General features: G+C 37.5%; 1 pseudogene; it reads left to right on the top strand.

The window, feature by feature from the left end:
* The first annotated feature begins 1208 nt into the window (after positions 1–1208).
* LOC102824021 lies at positions 1209–7425 on the top strand (annotated as a pseudogene).
* The last annotated feature ends 3240 nt before the right edge of the window (positions 7426–10665 follow it).

The following is a 10665-nucleotide window of genomic DNA, read 5'->3' as shown; positions in this document are numbered from 1 at the left end:
TGCTTGTGACCTAACACACCGTCAATTCTGGAGAATGTTCCATGTGCACTGGAGAAGAATGTGTATTGTGGTGTTGTTGGGTTGAATGCTCTGTACACATCTATGAGGTCAAGTTCGTTGCTTGTGCTGTTTAGTTCCTCTGTATCTTTGTCGAGTTTCTTACCGGTTGTTCTATCCCTTTTTGAAAGTGGTGTATTCAAATCTCCCACTATAAGTGTAGATTTGTCTATTTCTTTCGTCAGTTCTAGTAGGGTTTGCTTTATATATCTTGGTGCTCTTTCATTGGGAGCATAGATATTTATCATGGTTATGTCATCTTGCTCAATTGAGCATTTATTCATGAGATAGTGTCCTTGTTTATCTCTGATGCTGATTTTTGTCTTAAAGTTTATTTTATCAGAGACTAGTATTCCTGTGGTTTTTATTGCAGTTAGCTTGGTATATTTTTTTCAATCCTTTAACTTTCAGTCCATTTTTGTCTTTGTGTGTGAGGTGTGTCTCTTGCAGGCAGCATATTGAAGGGCCTTGTTTCTGAACCATTCTGCCACTCTCTGTCTCTTCACTTGTGCATTTAATCCATTGACATTCAATGTAATTATCAATAGGTATGAATTAATTGCTGTCATATATTATTTTTTGTGGTGCTGTTCATTCCTATGTTCTGCATGCCTTCTTGTGTTGAGTTCATGCTTTTTGTGCTATTTCTTCTAAGGTTTTTCTTAGTTTTAATGTTTCCTTGCTCTACTTGGTTCTTCATTTTCATGATAAGATGTGAATTAGTAACTTTCTTTAGGTTATCGTATAATCTATTAACTTTTCCCTTCATTTAAGACAGTCTATTGTAACTGGTTCTGGCAGTGGCTGAGGCAGAGTCAGGTAGGACAGGTTCTGTGAAGGAGAGACTGAAAACCCAGAGAAGCTGCTTTCACAGAACAGCCCCAGGGCTCTGGATCTAATATAGTTTCCTGCACATGACAGTGAAAAATCATGGTATAAATGAAAATACTGTGATTTAAGTATCGCTAAAGATACAGGACTCCCACAGCGGCCAACCCACCCAGGCGGAGTACAAAGAGCAGGGTGACAGCCAGACCGGCACAGGGAACCAGCACTAAATGTAGTGCAGTAACATTTGCAAAAGGAGGTGCAGGGGGATTCTACACATTTTTTCCTCCTCTTCCCTATTGGGTCTTCTTTGCTGAGCCTAGATGCCTTCAGCGGGTGGGTGTGCACCCTCCAAAAAAGTCCAGGGTTGAGCCCACAGTTTTCCCATGGCACAGAGAGAAAAAGCCCTATCAGACCTAAGGGCAAATTCTTTGGCAGCTGCTTATGATGTCAGCCTCTGGTTGAAGTGCTCAAATTAACTTGTGCAGGACCCTTTATGACAGCATATCCAGCAAGAAAAGAACAGGCCTGTTAGGCCTGACAGACAAATCATATAAAAAAATCTGTAAATCCCCAACATAAAAGGACACAACTATCTCAAGAATTACTCTGTGCACACACAGATAGCTAACTGACCTTCCGAGACAAAAATAACCGACAATCTTTCTCCCATTATCTTCTCAATATCTATCTCACACCTCTACAGTGGTGACTAGAGGAAGGGCCTGATCGAGCAGACACCTCCACCCACTGTGGGAGGCCTCTACAGTGCACACACACTCTGTATAGAAAGGCAACTGGCCAGTCGGCCACCCTTTTTTTTTTTTTTTTTAAAGTGGTGTTTTTTGTCTCTGCTTTTATATTACTTCTGTTTTTGGTCCTTTTGATCAAACACATTTCCTGGAGGTGGGAGCTCTTTCTTCCTACATTACCCAGGAAGAGACAGAAAGCATTGCCATATAGCCAAGCTATAAGCATACCCAAAATATTCCACCATTAAGACAAGAGCTAATAACAGCTGCTAAGCATTACATGCAAAAAGGGAAGCCTATCTTCTGATCATATCCACCAGGAGACACCCAGTAAGCTTAATAAAACAGCAACAAACATCCATTTAAGCATTAAAAACTCACATAAATACTGGAAATGACCAATAAAACACAACAAAAGATCTCAAAGCATGTCCCAAAACAGAAAAGAGTAATTGAAACAAATGAGCTGGAGACAAAGGCTTTCCAGAAGAAGACAAGCAGGTTTTGGATTTGCCTGAGAAGGAATTCAGAAGAATGATATGGAAACAAATTCAAATGCTCGGAAAAGAGGTGAAGGAAAACAAGGAAGAAGCCAGGAAAGTACTACAAGAGTAATCAAACAAGATCGATACAGCATTAGAAGCAATTCAAAACTTGCAAAAAGAGGTCCAGATGATTAATAATAAAATATCAGAAATGGACAATACACAGAAAGCAGAAAGGAACAGAACTGAAGAGGTGGAAGCCAGAACCAGCAATCTGTAAGACAAATCTCTCAAAACTGCTAAGATAGAAGAGCAAGCAGGAAAAAAAGGATTTTAAAAAATCTGAAGAGAGTCTAAGATTCATGCTGGATAACATGAAGAGGAACAACTTAAGAATTATTGGCATTCTTGGACAGGAAGAATCAGAGAAGTCCACAGAGAAGATAGTTGAAGAGCTTCTGGAAGAAATTTCCCTAGCATCTTGAATGATGAGAAGATAAACATTCAAGTACCCCAGGAAGGATAGACACCAAAAGAAAGTCACCAAGACATATAATAATCAAGCTCTCCAAAATCAAAGACAAAGAGAAAATTCTAAAAGCAGCCAGGGAAAAGAGAAGTGATACTTACAAAGGCAAGCAAATCAGATTAAGCTCTGACTTCTCAGCAGAAACCATGCAGGCAAGAAAGCAATGGGGAGACATATACAAAACACTAAAAGAAAAAAAATGCCAATCAAGAATTGTCTAACCAGCAAAACTGTCAATCAAATATGATGGTGCAATCAAAACATTCCAGGATAAACAGAAGCTAAGAGATTTTGTGAAACCCAGTCCAGCACTTCAAAACATCCTAAACTCTTTAGGATGTTCTTTAGAGTGCAAACCAAAAAGAACAGACAACAACCAGAGATTGACAGGCATGGCAATACCACCTGAGACTCTGATGATGGATAGCAGAGTTTAGAACAGAACAAAACTATAACAACAAAGTCAAAGGAGCTGTGAGGTCAACCAAAGATCAAAATAATATCAATGTCAAAGAAGGGGAAAATGTAGGAACAGAGATCCAGGTGGTGAGGAGGCCAGGTAGATTACAGGATACAATAGATTGTCTTAAATGAAGAGAAAAGTTAGTAGACTATAAGGTAACTCCAAAGAAAGTTAATACTTCACAACTTACCATGAAAATGAACTCCCAAGCAGAACAAGCAAACATGAAAACTAAGAAAAAACTGACAAGAAATAGCACAAAAAAACACAAACTCAGCACAAGAAGTCATGCAGAACAAAGGAACGAACAGCACTACCAAAAAATTAACATAATGGCAGCAATTAATTCATACCTATAGATAATTACTTTGAATGTCAATGGATTGAATGCACCAGTGAAGAGACAGAAAGTGGAAGAATGGAAAAGAAAATATGCTGCCTGCAAGAGACACACCTTACAAACATAGAAAAAAAAAAAGACTAAAAGTTATAAAGCATGGAAAAAAATATACCAAGCTAACTGCAACAATAAACAGGCATGAGTGGCAATACTAATCTCTGATAAAGTAAACTTTAAGACAAAAATCAGCATAAGAGATACAGAAGGACACTATGTCATGATCAAAGGGTCAGTTGAGCAAGATGACATAACCATAATAAATATCTACGCTCCCCATGAAAAAGCACCTAGATATATGAAGCAAAACGTATTAAAACTGAAGAAAGAAATAGATAAATCTACAATTATAGTGGGAGATTTTAATACATCACTTTCGAAAAAGGACACAACAACCAGAAATAAACTCAACAAAGTTACTGAGGAACTAAACAGCACAATCAACCAACTTGACCTCATAAATGTGTACAGACTATGCAACCCAACAACAGCACAATATACATTCTTCTCCAGTGCACATGGAATATTCTCCAGAATTGACAATGTGTTAGGTCACAAAGCAAGCCTCCATAAATTTACAAACATCAAAATGCTAAAAGCATCTTTTCAGACCACAATGCTATAAAACTAGAAATCAACAATAAGAAGACCAAGGAAATAAAGTCAAATATATGGAAACTGAATAACACCCTGCTGAAAAGCGACTGTGTAAAAGAAGAAATTAAACATGAATTCATTAAGTTCCTAGAAACAAACAAACAAAACATAAAGTTCCTAGAAAACAAAACATACCAAAATCTTTGGGACATGGCGAAAGCGGTGCTAAGAGGACAATTTATTGCAATAAATGTGCAGATCCAAAAGGAAGAAAGAACCAAAATTAACACAGCATCTACAACAATTAGAAACAGACCAACAGAGGGAACCTACAGTCACTAAAAGAAAAGAAATAATAAAGATAAGAACAGAAATAAATGAGATGAAAAACAGAAAAACTATAGAAAGAATCAATAGGACAAGAAACTGATTATTTGAAAGGATTAATAAAATTGACAAACTGTTGGCAAACCTAACAAAGGAAAAGAGGAAGAAGATACAAATAACTTGCATTAGAAACCACATGGGGGATGTCACAACGGAGCCAAATGAAATAAAAAAGATAATAACAGAATACTATGAAGAATTGTAAGGAGTTCTGGTAGCGTAGTGGTTACGAATCGGGCTGCAAACCTTAAGGTCAGCGGTTCGAAACTACCAGCTGCTCCGCGGGAGAAAGATGAGGCTTTCTACTCCCATAAGGATTTACACCCTCGGAAACCCTGTACAGGGTCGCTATGGGTCAGAACCGACTCGAAGGCACGCAGCCACAGCCACAGCCATGAAGAATTGTACTCCAACAGGATACAATAGACTGTCTTTATACATATGTAACTTTTTATTGTGAGGTTTACATGGAAGAATACCAGAAAACTTAGAAGAGATGGATACATTTTTAGAAAAACACAACCTACCTAAACTTACACAGAGTGAAGTAGAAAACCTGAACAGACCTATAAAAAAAAAATAAGAAATTGATCAAGTCATCAAAAAACTCCCAACCAAAAGAAGTCCAGGCCCAAATGGCTTCACTGGTGAGTTCTACTAAACATTCAGGGAAGAACTGTCACCAATTCTACTCAAATTATATCAGAATATAGAAGAGGACAAAAAACTTCCTAATAATTTTTATGAAACTAGCATAACCTTCATACCAAAACCAGGGAAGGACGTCACTAAGAAAGAAAATTATAGACCAATATCCCTCATGAACATAGATGAATGTAAAACTGATATTCTTCCATGTAAACCTCACAATAAAAACTTATTTAAAAAAAAAAAGACAGTCTATTGTATCCTGCAATCTATCTGACCTTCTCACCACTGGATCTCTGTTCCTATATTTTTCCCTTCTCTGACATTGTTATTATTTTTATCTTTGATTGGCCTCACAGGTCCTCCGAATTTGTTGTTGTAATTTTGTTCTGTTCTGAACTCTACTATCTGTTCCATCTCCTTTTGATGCTTTCTACACCATTCAATATTTTTCCCATGGAGTCCTTCAATATTGCAATCCATGTCTTGAATTTTTCTTCAGTTCTTTCAGCTTGAGAAATGCTGAGCATGTGTTTTCCTTTGGGTTTTCTAATTCTAGGTCTTTGCAAATCTCATAATACTTTACTTTGTCTTCTAGAGATGCCTTTGAAGTTTTCTGTTCAACTCATATACTTCATTTCTTCCATTCACTTTAACTTCTTTATGCTCAAGAGTAAGTTTCAGAGTCTCTTCCAACATCAATTTTAGTCTTTTTAATTACCTTTGCCTTCTTTCTGTATGATGTTTTTAATATAATTCCCTCAACTTTTTTGGTCTTTGGTCATTAGTACTTAATGCCTCTGATTTGTTCTTGAGAGGGTCTCTAAATTCAGGTGGGATATGTTGTTGTTTTATTAGGGGTCCTTGAGCCAATTCTGACCCATAGAGATCCTATGTACGATGATGAATCAAAAATTATCTGTTTTAGCTACAATATGGTTGTATGTAGTATTTGTGAACCTAGATCAATAACTTTTTTGAGAATGAAGTAGTAGCTATAGGAAAAGAAGAAGAAAAATTTTTAAAAATACTTCTGTAATAGTGTTGTAACTAACAATGTTGTAATCTGATGTAGAAAGATTTTACAAAACAATGTTGTTAATATTCACATAATCTAAGAAATATTACATTTAATCAGTTTGCAACTATATGTATCACATATTATTCAATAACTAAAATTGATAATAAACATTAACAAGTAAAAAAAAAAAAAATCTGTAGAGAAGGAACCTGAGATTCCCAGCATGAGAGAGGAGAGTGAAGAGGAGGACGATGAGGAAAAGAAGGATGAAGAGTAAGAAAAAGAAAAACGTCTCATTGTGAAAGGCAAGAGGAAAGAGAAAAAAGTAGATTGGTTGACAATGATAGTCTCTTCCTTGTAGAGAGAACCATTTACAATTGCACAAGAAAAGGGACAGAAACTTTGTGAAATTGAAAGGATACATTTCTTTCTGAATAAGAAGAAAACCAATGAACTTAGAAATCTACACAAACTACTTTATAACAGACCAGGCACAGCATCCTCATTAAAAAAGAATGTTGGTCAATTCAGTAACTTTCCATTTGAAAAAGGAAGTGTCCAGTATAAAAACAAGGAAGAAATGTTGAAAAAATTCAGACATGCCATGCTAAAGAGCATATGTGAGGTTCTTAATTTGGAGAGATCCGGTGTAAATAGTGAACTGGGAAAGTGGATCTTGAATTTTTTAATGCATCCAAAGCCTTCTAGCAAGCCATTGCCAAAAAAAAAAAGTTCAAGCAAAGGTAGCAAAAAGGAACAGAACAGTTCTGGAATGTCAAGGAAGGCTAAGTGGACCAAATGCCCTGAAATTCTGTCAGACAAATCTAGCAGTGATGAGGAGGAAAAGAACAACCAGAAGTAGTCTTCTGATGAAGAAGATACAGACAGTGAAGAAGAGTCACCAAAAAAGACATCTAAAAGGGAAAAAACGAAACCAAAAGCCACTTCTAATAATAAAAAGTCTGTAAAAAGTGCTAATGTTAAGAAGGCAGAAAGCACCACCAAAAAGAATCAGAGCAGTTCGAAAAAAGAAAGTGAATCTGAGGATAGTTCCCATGATGAACCTTTAATTAAAAAATTGAAGAAACCTCTGACAGATGAAGAGTTAAAAAAAAACAGTAAATAATTAATTGTCAAATGCTAACTTGAAGGAAGTCACAATGAAGCAGACTTGCAAAGAGGTATACGAAAATTATCCTACTTATATGATTTAATTGAATGGAAGGATTTCATAAAAACAAGAGCTGATTTCTTGAGATAGAAGTTAGAGACAGATCAGCTGACCCCATGGATTTGAAGATCTGATTTATACCAGCAGGGAGAATGTATTTCCTTTTCTGAATCCTTGTGTTGGTAGAACTTACCGCTGGCCTTTGATCTGTAATGTTACATAACTCTTACTTTTCAGTTTTAGTTTTTAGTTTAAAATCTTGCATGGAAGTAATTGTTCTTTGCTTTTGTAGTTGTATTTTGTACATTTTGGATTTCCTTTATAAGATCATAGATTCTTGAACTGTTGTGGGTTTTAATGTGCTTAATATTACCTTGCTGTAGACACACTTTTAATCAAGTAGAACAAAAGCTATTGTTGCTGGCATATACATGCAGAGTGTGTTGCAGTATTTAGTAGATGAAGTATTGTGAATACACACATCTCTATTATTCTAAAAGCTCAATGGCAGTGTGTTCATCATAAAAAAATACAAAAGCTACTGTGGTCAGATAACAGATCTGACGCTTCTGCATATGTCTATATGCAGTTGTCAGCATGACAGAAGTGACAGATATTATTTTTAAACACAAATTTGTTGTATATAAAGTTTTTAAATTTATTTTGTGCACATCTATTTTTAAACTAATGTAGGTAGGTATCCTTACAAGTATCAACTATGAAATGTCAGTGTTCAGTCAGATTGGTATGACACAGCAGCAAAAGTTGAAATTCAATGAAGACAACACTGAAGAACAGATCGTTCTCCTGCTTTGCCTTGAAATGTGTCTTCAATTTGTAGATTCTGTGCTCACTCTGCAAAAATCAAAACTGTCTGTAGATACATTTTATAATAAGCGCAGACCAACATCCACACAGAAAAACATCAAGAACTTTGGGTAAGGATGGGATTGAGCATAAGCACACTTGGCTTAATACTGTATGAACTAATTTTTTCAACTGCTTTGTCTGTAAAAACTGCAGATATTTACAGGAACCCTGGCTACCCTCATAATTATGATGAAAGTACCAGGTGTGATGCCAAAAGATAGTGTGTAGGCTGCAATGAATATATATCTGACCGTGTTTCTTAAGTTATAATAATTTTATTTTCAAATTAAGGAAAATGAATGTGTTTGTGGAATGGAATCAGAGCAATTGGGTTTTTAATTCTGGCCAATCAGGATTGTAGTTGATCAACATATGGACCACTCACTATCTTTTATATCAACTATCTTAGTTTGTTATATAAGCAAGCTATGACTTTTTAAATACAACATCCTTATGAGAAAATTAGCCCCTTGATATATCCATGGAGTGTTTAAAATGTAAATGTGTTACATATTGAATTTTAACACAGGTACTTTCACAGGTTTGACTTCTTTCTTTTCTTTTTTTTTAATAAGTTTTTATTGTGAGGTTTACACAGAAGAATACCAATTTTACATTCTTTCTATTGTATTCGTTTCTTTGCAATGATTACAATCCCCTCCATGCATCATCAAATAACCAAAGGGTACACCACACAGGCCCACCCCCCAGCCATCAGCACACAGCCCCTCTCCTCCCTAAGTTCAGTGTCCCCAGCCACTCCATCTGTGGCATCTCTGCCTCTCTGGGTAGGGTCCTGCTCTCACTCTTCTCGTTTTATGGTCCCAGGGACCTCTGCTCCTGGGCTTCAAAATCAATCTGTCCCCTCCTTTTGTCAAAAAACATCTACCTCTGTATGTCCTAGCCTCATAGTCAGTCCTGCTGGCAATTACTCATTATTGTAGTACAAGAGTCTTATCCCCATTTCCTTTCACCAGCCTGGTCCCAACAGATTGGAAATCATTCAGTGGTGATTCTACCTTCCCTTGCCACATCTGGAACTAGGCTCCCTCTTGAATGGTTGTAAGCCAGTCAATTCTTGCCTTTCTAGATCCCCCATTTTGGGTAGCCAATGTCTAAGTTGCCCATCCCTGTTAACCCTGTGTACTGAGGGGGTGGGAGTGATCCTCGCTATAAAGATTTGTTCTCTTTTTTGAGCTACCACGTCCATTTTGTTGTTGTTGTTGTAAGGTGCCATCAAGTCGGCACCGACTCATAGCAACCCTCTATGCACAGCAGAACGAATAACTGCCCAGTCCTGAGTCAACCTCACAACTGTTGCCACGCTTGAGTCTATCGATGCTGCTACTTGGCCAATCCATCTCGTTGGGGGTGTTCCTCTTGTTCTCTGACACTCCACCTTACCAAACATGATATCCTTCTCCAGTGACTGGTCCCTCCTGACAATATGTCTGAAGTATGAGAGACAAAATTTGGCCATCTTGGCCTCCAAGGAGCACTCTGGCTGCACTTCTTCCAAAATGGATCTATTGGTTCTTTTGACAGCCCACGGCACTTTCAATATTCTCCTCTAACACCATAACTCAAAAGCATCAATTCTTCTACGGTCTTCCTTATTATTGTTACATTATTATTACATCCATAAGTATAGGTAAAGTTCATCAAATTGTAGCAGGTTATTCTTTTTTATTTTATTTTTTCCCTCTTCTTTCTTCTAGTAGAGTTCTGATCATCCAGCCATCGAGGCCATGTCATGTGTGTACTATCTGCAAGTATGAGTATTCTTGTGCATCTCCCCTCACTTCATATCAACTGGACACTTCATTCTCCACTATAGTCCTCTGTGGCCATATCACTGTTCCTGGGTCCAGGAGTCCCCAGGTCTTGCAGTACTGCTGGCCATCCAGGTCTCCACCCAGGTTCACAGGGGCTATTGAATGTGGTCGGGCTTAGCTCGAAACTTCATTGATGTTTTTCCCCCTCTTCCCCTTATTGGTGATCAATGTGGTCACCAGCCAGAACACCTGCCTGCTCATGAATTCCCCTTCAGTATCAGTCTTAGAAGGGAGTTTGCTCTAAGGGGTCCCGACCATTTACCTTGATGGTTCCCGGGCGAACAGCTTACTTATTCTTGTAGTAATCAATCACATTGACATTATTGTTTTGGATTTTTCTTACCGGTCTTTCTTTCACAAATAATCTGTTCTAGCCGCTCCAGGCTGGTCTACTCGTTCTTTCCAGTGGAAAGTTCCTACCTCAGATGATTCTGGATGGGGTTCTGGATTCCACCTATGGTCTTCTGCAATGTAAAGGCTCCACAGGAAGCCTCTTTCACTGGGCAACTTCTAGCCCTCTTTAAGGTATTCCAATCCGTTGTAGGCTGAAGACAGACTTACAAGCTTTCTGTAGTGATGTTTCTGGCTATTCCTTTCTCCCTCCCTCTAGTGTCTATTTTACAAC

Source organism: Chrysochloris asiatica, unplaced genomic scaffold (assembly GCF_000296735.1).
Source record: "Chrysochloris asiatica unplaced genomic scaffold, ChrAsi1.0 scaffold00201, whole genome shotgun sequence".
In the NCBI taxonomy this organism is placed as follows: Eukaryota; Metazoa; Chordata; class Mammalia; order Afrosoricida; family Chrysochloridae; genus Chrysochloris; species Chrysochloris asiatica.
The sequence above is the reverse complement of the archived record's forward strand: the minus strand, read 5'-3'. Positions and strand labels throughout refer to the sequence as shown.